The 11,279-nt window shown below is 49.8% G+C and overlaps 1 pseudogene; it reads left to right on the top strand.

Annotated features, from left to right (window-relative positions):
* Window positions 1-11,279, top strand: part of LOC112070293 (zinc finger FYVE domain-containing protein 9-like) — a 50,965-nt pseudogene that overhangs the window by 11,668 nt on the left and 28,018 nt on the right.

The following is an 11,279-nucleotide window of genomic DNA, read 5'->3' as shown; positions in this document are numbered from 1 at the left end:
CCCCTCCCCTCTCTCCTGTTTGTCTCTGGGTAATATCTCTCCCTCTCTCCTGTTGTCTCTGGTAATATCCTTGCCTCTCTCTCCTGTTGTCTTCTGTAATATCCTCCTCTTCTCTCCTGTGTCTCTGGTAATATCCTCCCTCTCTCTCCTGTTGTCTCTGTAATATCTCTCTCTGCCTGCTTCGTCTTGTGTATCTCTTCCGTTGTCTCTGTAATATCCTCCTGTGCTCTGTAATATCTTTCCGTTTGTCTCTCTGGAATATCCTTCCCTCTCTCTCCTGATTGTCTCTGGGGTAATATCCTTCCCTCTCTCTTCCTGTGTCTCTGGTAATAATCCTCCCTCTCTCTCCCGTTGTCTCTTGGTTAATATCCTTCCCTCTCTCTCCTGTTGTCTTGTAAATCTTCCTAGTTATCTCTGTTTTCTCTCCTGTTGTCTCGTAATATCCTTCCCTCTCTCTCCTGTTGTCTCTGGTAATATCCTCCCCTCTCTCCTGTTGTCTCTGGTAATATCCTCCCCCTCTCTCTCCTTTGTCTCTGTAATATCCTCTCCCTCTCTCTCCTGTTTGTCTCTTGTAATATCCTCCCTCTCTCTCCCTTTGTCCTCTGTAATATCCTTTTCCCTCTCTCTCCTGTTGTCTCTGGTAATGATCCTTCCCGCTTTCTCTCTCCTGTTGTGCTCTGTAATATCCTTGCCCTCTCTCTCTCTCCTGTTGTCTCTGGTAATATCCTGCCCTCTCTCCTCTCCTTTGTCTCTGGTAATATCCTGCCCTCTCTCTCTCTCCGTTGTCCTGGTAATATCCTGCCCTCCTCTCCTCTCCTGTTGTCTCTGTAATATCCTGCCCTCTCTCTCTCCTGTTGTCTCTGTAATATGTAATATCCTGCCCTCTCTCTCTCTCCTGTTGTCTCTGGTAATATCCTGCCCTCTCTCTCTCTCCTGTTGTCTCTGGTAATATCTCTCCTGTTGTCTCTGGTAATATCTCTCCTGTTGTCTCTGGTAATATCCTTCCCTCTTTCCTGTTGTTTGATATCTCATGGACTCTTCTATTTCCTGTCCAGTGTTTCATTCTCCTCTCTCCCTCCCCAGATGAGACCGACAGTCCCAGTCTGTCTGATAAGTGGATTCAGATCCTGGCCCCTCCTGCCCACCTACTATCTCTGAACCGTGCCCTGGCTTTGACCCCTGACCTCGGCCCCCTCCCCTTAAAGACCCCCCCGCCCCCCGACCCGTCATCCAGCGACCCCCAGGGGCCCGACGCCAAACGCCACCCCGCCACCGAGCTCCCACTCTGGGGAGAAGAACTACCAGACTGCCGTGCAGACGTGCAGAGCCCTCCGCTCCCCCAGCCCAACATCGGCAAGCTGGTTGGGGGTGAGGAGGGCTCGTCTCCCCCTGTGTCGGCCTCCTCTAGCCCCCCTCCGTACCACCACCACTCCTCTATCAGCCCCTCTAGTCCAGCCAGCCCTGCCCTCAACGGGCTCAGTGAAGATCCCTGCAAGGGGATTCAGACATGGGTGACCCCTTTACCCCCCACACCCTCGGACCCACGTACTGATGCCTCTGTGGGGGAGAGGGGTGATGGAAGCTCTCACGTTAGTCACACACACTTGACCATTGAGGAGAGGCTGGGAGGGGTTGAGGCGATAACAGAGAAGGTTAACTCCAAGCCAGAGACTGAGAGAGCTGGTGCCTGGTCACCTATTCAGGACAGTGGTGGGGAGGAGGCTGTAATGGCTGGGGTACAGTCACATGAGGAAGGAATCCCTAAGAGGGAAAGTCATGGAAATACTGTTAAAAATGGATTGATGGAGGAGGGACCGACAGAGCGGAAGGAGTGTAGGAATTCCTCTCAGAAGCAGAAGAGGTTGATAGGAGAAATGGAGAAGGAGAGCAGAGGTGGTCAGGATGGAGAGGTGGTTCTTACCAGTGGCATGACTACTGAAGAAGAGGAGGACCGAGGGAGCAGAGAGGAGGAGGAGGAGGACCGAGGGCGCAGAGAGGAGGAGGGCCAGTCTCTCCCCCCTCCTCCCTCCAAGGAGGACTCCGTAACAGAGGAGAAGGAGATGGAGGAGAGCAACCTAGAGAACGGAGGAGATGGCAGTGTTCCCTCCAAACTCAACAACACTCGTCTGCAGCTGGTAAGCGTGCCGTTCGGCGGAGCGCGTCCCAAACAAGCGGTCACTCTAAAACTCCAGATCCCCTGGTCGCTATCCGGACAGGTCCAGAACCAACTATCACCTACCGTTAACACCACCACCACCGCCGTCTGCAAGAACCATGACAACCGTGCCGGTGACATAACCATGGATACAGGAACCGTCGTTGCCGGGGGTGACCCTGGTGGTTGTGTCGCTGTTGTTAACGGGGAGTTGCTAAACGGGTCGTCATCGTCGGGCTTGGTGCTGGGGTCAGAGAGCAGCCCGGACAATGACCTCCAGGCAGGGTATCACCACCAGGGGGCTCTGCCCAGGAAACAGCTCTCCTCCCTGGGGGAGGTAGCCCCCGTGTGGGTCCCTGACTCCCAGGCTCCAGTTGATATAATGGGTGAAGTCCGCTTCACCTTCACCAAGAGGAGCATCACTAGCCTTGAAAGTGGGTGCGAGGTCTATTATGTATTGCTCCTTTATTTTACAGAGTTGATGCTGAGACCAAGTCTGTTTCCAGGTCAGCCCTGTTTAACACAACAATACACATCAAAAACACATCATATACATGTTATACAGAACAAGACGGGGAAAGTAACCCCAATGATAAACATTGTTCAGTAACAAGGTCTCCTAACATTTGCTAAATGCATCCTATTGGAGTGCTTGGAGATCATTCCACACATACGTGCTGAAACACGGAGGTCTCCATCAACAACTTGAACTGCCCTGGGGCACCACATAGGTGCTGAACACTCACAGCAGATGTAGCTAACTCAGTGGAGATTAAAGAGACTCCAGAGTTAGTCATCCCTGGTTGTCTGTGACTCGTATGTCTGTAATTAACAATAAAGAAGTATGGCGAAGTTTGCACAGAGGCTTATAAACAGAGCAGTGCATTGATCTATGAGACTTGAGGCCACTGCCCTTCTGATACAGAACATGATGTGTACTGACCCATGATCCCGTAATAAAGCGTAGGCACTATGGTAACAAACACAGGAGCAGCTCTTTCTCGTAGACTACACCGTCCTTCTCGTAGACTACGCCGTCCTTTCTGTCTACCGTCTTCGTTAGCTCTATCGCCTGTCCGTTTCTCGTAGACTACGCCGTCCTTCTCGTAGACTACGCCGCCTTTCTCGTAGACTACACGCGTCCTTTCTCTAGACTACCGCCTTCTCGTAGACACGCCGTCGTTTTCTCGTAGACTACGCCGTCGTTTCTCGTAGAATACCCGTCGTTTCGTAGACTACGCCTCGGTTCTCGTAGACTACGCCGTCTTTCTCGTAGACTACGCCGTCGGTTCTCGTAGACTACAGCTTCTAGTAGACTGTACCACTAAAGTCTAACCAGAATGAATGATTTGTTTCTGATATTTAACAAAATGACCTATTCCTATAAAATAAACCCATTTGAATTGTTGAAGCTGGGTGTTATAGGATGTTCTAGGATAGCTGAATCTTGCACTGGGACAGGTATGGACTTTGATAAAGCACGGTCTCATTCCCAAGGTCACACACCACACACACAACACACGTTCCCTCCCCCAGCGGAAGGGGAAGCTGTGAATTTCATTACAAATGTGTGCCTGAACGGTGTGTGTGGATGAATTCGGTGTATAAGCTGAGGCTGGAGAGGAGGATGCTTAGCATTAAGGTACAGCGGAGGTGTGACCTTATCTCTCACACAGAGACACGACATGCTGGCACTCCAGAGCAGGTTAGGGGGTCAATTCCAGTCCATTCAGGAAGTACACTGAATTCCACCAATTCTCTTCAATGTGTCTCCAGGTGTTCTGTGCTGCCTGCTGCAGCCGGAGTGTGTGTTGTGTGTGTCTCTCCAGTGTGTTCTGTGCAGCCTGAGGAGCAGACTGATCTACATGGACAGGAAGGAGGCCAGAGAGGTTTAATATAATTGAGTGTGTGTGTCTCTCTCTCCAGTGTTTTGCTGCCTGCTGCAGCCTGAGGAGCAGACTGATCTACATGGACAGGAGAGAGCCAGAGTCTGTATCACCTGTCACTCTGCCCTTACTGAGTGGTGACTACACTATTACTACAGATCTAGATCAGCTTACTCCATCACATTCCTAACCTGGACCATGAGATACTGATTTAACAACAGTCTAGGATCAGCTTACTCCATCCCATTCCTGACCTGAACCATGAGAATACTGATTTAACAACAGGTCTAGGATCAGCTTACTCACCCATTCCTAACCTGAACCATGAAGATTTTACTATATTAACAACAGGTCTAGGATCAGCTTACTCCATCCCATTCCTGACCTGAACCATGAGATACTGATTTAACAACAGGTCTAGGATCAGCGTACTCATCCCATTCCTAACCTGAACCATGAGATAATGATTTAACAACAGGTCTAGGATCAGCGTACTCATCCCATTCCTGACCTGAACCATGAGGATGTTAACACAATACGGATCCTAGATCAGCGTCTAGAATCAACTTCATGTCTACGTCCTACTTCAATATCTTTGCAGTCACTTTGGTTTGGTTGGGGTTTGGTCTTCTTACATTTTTAGGTAAAACTCTTGGCCCTAGTTGTAAGGTGTGGAAAAACTCCTGGCCCTAGTTATATGGCAGAGCGTTAGTCTACTGCTTAACTTCCTGTCAGTTAAATTCCTATACATATCCTCGTCCTAATCATCAATATCTCAAATCAAATTGGGGTTTAATTGAATCCTATATTGATCCTATATCTCACTATATCAATCTTCGTCCAATATCTCATATCAATATAGATCCTATATCGCCCTATATTGATCCTATATCTCATATCAATATAGATCCTATATCGCCCTGTATAGATCCTATATCGCTCTGTATAGATCCTATATCGCCCTATATTGATCCTATATCTCATATCAATATAGATCCTATATCGCTCTGTATAGATCCTATATCGCTCTGTATAGATCCTATATCTCATATCAATATAGATCCTATATCGCCCTGTATAGATCCTATATCGCTCTGTATAGATCCTATATCTCACTATATCAATATAGATCCTATATCGCCCTGTATAGATCCTATATTGATCCTACATCTCCCTGTATTGATTCTGTCTCCGTATATTGATCCTATATCTATATTGATCCTATATTGATCCCATATTGCCCTATATTGATCCTATGTCGCCCTATATTGATCATGTATATATCCCTATATCAATCTTGATCCTATATTGATCACATATCGCCCTATATTGATCACATATCGCCCTATATTGATCATGTATATATCCCTATATCAATCTTGATCCTATATTGATCACATATCGCCCTATATCTCCCTATATCCTTGATCCTATATTAGCCCTTATATTGACCTATAAGCCCCTATATGTGATCCTAATATCGCCCTATATTGATATTTGATCCTATATGCTCTATATTGACTATTATAGATTCTAATATCGCCCTATATTGATTATATATATATCCCTATATTGATATTGATCCTATATTGATCACATATCGCCCTATATTGATCACATATCGCCCTATATTGATCCTATATCACACTATAGTGACCCTATAGTGATCCTATATCACGCTATAGTGATCCTATATCACGCTATAGTGATCCTATATCACGCTATAGTGATCCTATATCACGCTATAGTGATCCTATATCGCGCTATAGTGATCCTATATCGCTCTATCGTGATCCTATATCACGCTATAGTGATCCTATATCGCCGTCTCCATTTTCCCTCAGCTCATTCGTGGGGGGGTATGTGTGGTGGGTCTAACCATAGTCCTAACCCCAACAACCCAGCACAGTACTGCAGCACCATCCCACCTCTGCAGCAGATCCAAACCTCAGGGGCGCTGGACTCCCTTCCTCCCACTGGCATGGTCCCTGTGGGTGTTCTCAAAACACCCGGCTCGGAGGGTAATAACCTCTCCATTACACACCTCAACACCAGGGACCTGTTCATTAGGCACCAAACGGAATCAAACTGACTGGAACAGGGAGTACCTGACCTTAGCCAATAAGACATTTCCGTTGCAAAACGTTTTGCTATGTTGTGCACTAATGAATACGACCCTGTACAACCTCTCCCATAGACATCTGACACATCTTTGTTTCACTTCCTCTTAATGACCTCTTCTCCTTTCTCACATATAGGACTAGTTTTCATTCTAGTTGCATTTCTTTTGATAATAGTTTTGGGTTTCTGTAAACGTTTGATTTATGTAACCTGTGTTTGTGTGTGTCACAGGGTCCAAAGTTTTCCACCCGCGGGAGCGGAGGAGGGTGTGGTTTGCAGATGGAATCCTGCCCAATGGGGAAGCGGCAGAATCCCCCAAGCTCCTTGCTACCAGCCCCGCCCCCTCGCAAACATTGGCTGTCTCACAGTGTTCCAACAAATCCTTGGCTTCTGATTTGCCAGAGGTACAGTTGGGCACCGAAGGTCAAAAGATCACATCTTACAGTTTGTTAAAGAGGATTTTTTAGTAAAAGTCCATTTACCATTTTTATAATTGATTTTCTGAGGTTGGTTTATAGTCCTGATTCGTCAGGAGGTTTAGCAACGACTGACTGAATAGGAGGAAACACGCCTGGACAAGTTGAGCCTGGATTGACCTTCGCATTTCTAGAATGAAAAGCCTTTTTCATACAGACGGTTTTCCCATCAGCAGCAGCGACGTGTAACCAGAGTATGCAGTTTAGTTGTTGACGTTTGTCAGGACTCGGCATGCCTGGTAGAATAACAGCAGGTTAGGAGGTGACTCACCACTCAGCTTGCCTGTAGATTAGCTGCTTTTAATGCCTTTCTGTCTGTACTGATCTTACTCATCCAATGACTGGAACTCATAACACACACCTCTCTGAATTCGTCAATGTGAATATGAAGGGTTGTCTGCCAATTACAAATTTAATCAGCCTTCTACAATTCTCCACACCTGTTTTTCTGTACTTAAACCCTCTCCTCCTCCCTCCAGGCATCGTCCCCTGCCCCTGCGGCCACCGTGGGAAGCCCTGTAGGCAGCTCCATCAGTCTAATTCCGGAGGACGGACTTCCTCCCATCCTCATCTCCACCGGAGTTAAAGGAGGTATGAGAGGACACAGCACAGGTGCTTAAACCCCATCCTCTACTGTCGATCGCGCCTTAACCCCATCCTCCGCTCACTGTCGATCGCCGCTTAACCCCCCCATCCTCGCTCTCACTGTCGATCGCGCCTTAACCCCCCCCCCACATCCTCGCCTCACTGGTCGATCGCGCCTTAACCCCCCCCCATCCTCGCCTCACTGTCGATCGCGCCTTAACCCCCATCCCTCGCCTCACTGTCGATCGCGTCCTTAACCACCCCCCATCCTCGCCTCACTGTTCGATCGCGCCTAACCCCCCCTCCCCATCCTCGCCTCACTGTCGATCGCGGCCTTAACCCCCCCCCCCATCCTGCCTCACTGTCGATCGCGCCTTAACCCCCCATCTCGCCTCACTGTCGATCGCGCCTTACCCCATCCTCGCCTCACTGTCGATCCGCGCCTTAACCCCCCTCCTCGCCTCACTGTCGATCGCGCCCGCTAAACCCTCCCCCACCCTCGCCTCCACTGTCGATCGCCGGCCTTAACCCCCTCCCCACCACTCCGCCTCACTGTCGATCCGCCTTAACCTCCCCATCCTCGCCTCACTGTCGATCGCCTGCTTAAACCCCCTCCCACCCTCTGCCTTCGACTGCGATCGCGCCTTAACCCCTCCCCCACCCTCGCCTCAACTGTCGATCGCGCCTTAACCCTCCCACCCTCGCCTCACTGTCGATCGCGCGCTTAACCCCCCACCCCCGCTCACTGTCGATCGCGCGCCTTAACCCCCATCCTCGCCTCACTGTCGATCGCGCCTTAACCTCCCCCATCCTCGCCTCACTGTCGATCGCCGCCTTAAACCCCCTCCCCATCCTCAGCCTCACTGGTCGATCGCGCCTTAAACCCCCATCCTCGCCTCACTGTCGATCGCCTTAACCCCCCCCACCCCCCCGCCTCACTGTCGATCGCGCCTTAAACCCCCATCCTCGCCTCACTGTCGATGCGCGCCTTAACCCCACCCCCCCCCCCCGCCTCACTGTCCGATCGCGCCTTAAACCCCCTCCCCCCCCTCGCCTCACTGTCGATGGCGACCTTAAACCCCTCCCCACCTCGCCTCACTGTCGATCGCGCTTAACCCCCTTAGAAAGGAACTTTAGTGTGTTGTTTTTCCACCAGCAGCACCACTCAGACTATACGGTGGAGGAGCGTCCTGAGACCCTTCTGATGCAGCAGCTGGAGGAGGGAGGTCTGACCCGTTGGTGTTTGTGCTCAACGCTAACCTGCTGGCCATGGTCAAACTGGTCAACTGTGAGTGTCTCCATAGGTCCTTCCAGCTCCAACTGGCTAACATGTATCGTTTCATGTACTGTAGATGTCATAATAAACTGGCACTATGACATCACTCTGAGCATCTTGTCTGGGTTTGTTTTTCCGCACACTAGTAGAGATTAAATATATAGTTGAGAGAATATATTTAACCCACCCCCCACTATGATGCCACAGTACTGTCACTCATTACTAGAATCACATTCTGCATTCTATTGTAGAATTATCTTGTTTTCTAACCTTCTCTCGGCTCTCCCTTCCTGTAGACGTAAACAGGAAGTGTTGTATTGTGACCACTAAGGGGATGCATGCAGTGGGCCAGGCTGAGGTGGTGGTGCTGCTGCAGTGTCTGCTGACGAGAAGAGCATCCCCAAAGACCTCTTCAGCCACTTCGTACAGCTCTACCAGGAGGCCCTCACAGGTTATGTTTAATATACCTCCACTAGGAGGCCCTCACAGGTTAGTTTAATATACCTCACTAGGAGGCCCTCACAGGTTTAGTTTTACTATACCTCCACCAGGAGGCCCTCACAGGTTAGTTTACTATACTCCACCAGGAGGCCCCTCACAGGTTAGTTTACTATACCTCCACCAGGAGGCCCTCACAGGTTAGTTTAATATACCTCCACCAGGAGGCCCTCACAGGTTAGTTTAATAATACCGCTACCAGGAGGCCCTCACAGGTTAGTTTAATATACCTCCACTAGGAGGCCCTCAAGGTTAGTTTAATATACCTCCACTAGGAGGCCCTCACAGGTTAGTTTTTACTATACCTCCACCAGGAGGCCCTCACAGGTTAGTTTAATATACCTCCACCAGGAGGCCCTCACAGGTTAGTTTAATATACCTCTACCAGGAGGCCCTCACAGGTTAGTTTAATATACCTCCACCAGGAGGCCCTCACAGGTTAATTTAATATACCTCCACCAGGAGGCCCTCACAGGTTAGTTTAATATACCTCCACCAAGAGGCACTCACAGGTTAATTTTTATATACACTACTGGTCAAAAGTTTTAGAAGACCTACTCATTCAAGGGTTTTTCTTTATTTTCACTATTTTCTACATTGTAGAATAATAGTGAAGACATTAAAACTATGACATAACACATTAAATAATCTAGTAACCAAAATGGTGTTAAACAAATCAAAATATATTTGAGATTCTTCAAAGTAGCCACCCTTTGCCTTGATGACAGCTTTGCACACTCTTGGCATTCTCTCAACCAGCTTCTCTGCACTGCCCTATGGGACTCCCGATTACGGCCGGTTGTGATACAGCCCGTGATCGAACCCGGGTCTGTAGTGACGCCGTTAGCAGTGCCTTAGAGCCCTGCGCCAGTCATAAAAACATGGCTGAAAAGTGACTGGTAGTAGGACATGTAAAATGTCCTCTTTACTGCCTGCTGCTGTAGTGATGGTGAGGCTCGACCTCGTCACTAAATATGGTTCAAACATTTAGTGTCCTGTTTTCAGGCTCGCTGAGGCTATCTCCCTCCGGGCTAGATAGGTCAGGTGTCATGCCAAGGTTACCTGACTGTGTGTTGGCCCCCAATTCCCTATGTACTATTTACCTGGCCTACTTTTGATCAGTCCAACCCTCTTTGTAATGAATTTAACCTCAGAAATAAATAAGAAACAGAACAAATCTGAGGGGGCACGTGCCCCCTATGGGCATGATGCCTCTGGGAGTCTCTAGTGCCCCCCTATGGGCATGATGCCTCTGGGAGTCTCTAGTGCCCCCCTATGGGCATGACGCCTCTGGGAGTCTCTAGTGCCCCCTATGGGCATGATGCCTCTAGTGCCCCCTATGGGCATGAGTGCCTCTAGTGCCCCTATGGGCATGATGCCCTCTAGTGCCCCCTATGGGCATGATGCCTCTGAGTCCTAGTGCCCCTATGGGCATGATGCCTCTGGGAGTCTCTAGTGCCCCTAGGGCATGATGCCTCTGGGAGTTCTAGTGCCCCCTATGGGCATGATGCCTCTGGGAGTCTCTAGTGCCCCCCTATGGGCCATGACGCCTCTGGAGTCCTAGTGCCCCCTATGGGCATGATGCCTCTAGTGGCCCCTATGGGCATGATGCCCTCTAGGGTAACCCTCCCTAATGGGCATGATGCCTCTAGTGCCCCTATGGCATGATGCCTCTGGAGTCTCTAGTGCCCCCTATGGGCATGATGCTTCTAGGGAGTCTCTAGTGCCCCTAATGGGCATGATGCCTCTGGGAGTCTCTAGTGCCCCCCTATGGCATGATGCTCTGGAGTCTCTAGTGCCCCTATGGGCATGATGGCCTCTAGGAGTCTCTAGTGCCCCCTATTGGCGCATGATGCACTCTAGGAGTCTCTAGTGCCCCCTATGGGCATGATGCCTCTGGGAGTCTCTAGTGCCCCCTATGAGGCATGATGCCTCTAGTGCCCCTATGGGCATATGATGCTCTAGTGCCCCCCTATGGGCCATGATGCCTCTGGAGTCTCTAGTGCCCCCTATGGGCATGATGCCTCTAGTGCCCCCCCCTATGGGCATGATGCTCTGGGAGTCTCTAGTGCCCCCTATGGGCATGAGCTCTGGAGTCTCTAGTGCCCTATGGCATGATGCCTCTATGCCGCCTATGGGCATGAGCCTCTGGAGTCTCTAGTGCCCCCATTGGCATGATCCTCTAGTGCCCCTATAGGGCATGATGCCTCTGGGAGTCTCTAGTGCCCCTATGGGCATGATGCTCTGGGAGTCCTACAGTGCCCCCTATGGCATAATGCCTC

Source organism: Salvelinus sp. IW2-2015, unplaced genomic scaffold (assembly GCF_002910315.2).
Source record: "Salvelinus sp. IW2-2015 unplaced genomic scaffold, ASM291031v2 Un_scaffold1277, whole genome shotgun sequence".
NCBI lineage: Eukaryota > Metazoa > Chordata > Actinopteri > Salmoniformes > Salmonidae > Salvelinus > Salvelinus sp. IW2-2015.
This window is presented reverse-complemented; position numbering and strand designations above follow the sequence as displayed.